Consider the following 1,208-nt stretch of genomic DNA (forward strand, 5'->3'; position numbering starts at 1 on the left):
CGGCGGCTTGTGGAATAGATCCTCTGTTCCTCACTGGCACAAATCAAAGAAGGAAGTCCACTGTCCTTGGTACTTTGTTGGGTCTCCCCGCTACAGACAGATAATGTTATGCATAGATGCCCTCAGGATCAAACCGGATGAGATAGGATTCTGAAGAACACGGAGATTACGGGGGGAGCTGCCGAGATGAGCCAGGTCGCTCAGGGACCCCGACTGGAACGGTGCCTCTCTCTGTCTGCAGGTGAGGCCTCCGTTTCAAGGGGCTCCGCCGGCCAAACCGGAACTTGTGTTCCTGTCTGCTGGAGAAACTGGAGATGGACCTGCCACAGCTCTTTAGTCAACTGCTCCGGTTCTTGTTCTTTATCCTGAAATCGTTGGGTGGCTCGTCCAAGAGATCTCTCCACAGCTTCAAAGCCATTTTCCAACCTCACACTCCGTTGGCCTTGAATGTCAACTCCCCCTTTGACTGTCCGATCTTTCCTTTAACCTCTTCCTCCCCGACGTGTGCCTCCTGAACCTCCTTTGCAATTTTCCTGCTTCCAGACCGCTCTCCGTAGTCTGGATCTGCGCCAAATAGCCCTTTAATTTGCTTTCACATTCCGCTATTTTCTGTCTTGTTTCTTGAAGGTGATCCTTCCGCTGTTTGTCATTTTCCTGTTCGACCTGTAACTCCTTTCCCTGAAATTCCCCCTCCTCGATTTCCACCTCATTTCTTTTGATCTTTTGCTCTAGGCGAACCATTTCCCCTTCAAGGTTAGAGCTATACTTCTGCTCCGCAAAGCGTATTTCTATTTCAGTAGATTCCGACGGTTTCTCGGTGGACTGAAGCTTTTCTGTCTGCAGACGGATCAGCTTCCTCAACTCATCTGCTGTTGCTTTGCAGCTATTCAGCACCTTGGGCTTAAACCCAGTTTCTTTGCCTCTTCCAAAAATGTCCACGAATCCTCTGGCACCTCCTGTGATGTGAATGACTTCTGTGAGGCTCTCCCCTTTGGACGGACGTGTCGGTCTGAGGCCTCAGCTTGGCTGGGGGGGCAGACTTTGCCCACACACGGTTCTCCCAGGAGTTCGAGCCGCGCTATCTGAAGCAGGCCGCTCGCTGAGAGATGGCCACTCGCGCACAGCCCCACTCGTTTAAGGACATGAAGGGCTTTTCACGAGGCGCGAAGGGTCTTTCGGCGTCTCTCCGCTGCTCTACCAGGGTGCGC

The 1,208-nt window shown here is 52.5% G+C and overlaps 1 pseudogene; it reads right to left on the reverse strand.

Moving 5' to 3' along the window:
• Positions 1 to 106: 106 nt before the first annotated feature.
• LOC103267888 lies at positions 107 to 1,204 on the reverse strand (annotated as a pseudogene).
• Positions 1,205 to 1,208: the final 4 nt, after the last annotated feature.

The sequence above is a fragment of the Carlito syrichta genome, unplaced genomic scaffold (genome assembly GCF_000164805.1).
Source record: "Carlito syrichta isolate Samal-C Ts95f unplaced genomic scaffold, Tarsius_syrichta-2.0.1 Scaffold308465, whole genome shotgun sequence".
NCBI classification, from domain to species: Eukaryota; Metazoa; Chordata; class Mammalia; order Primates; family Tarsiidae; genus Carlito; species Carlito syrichta.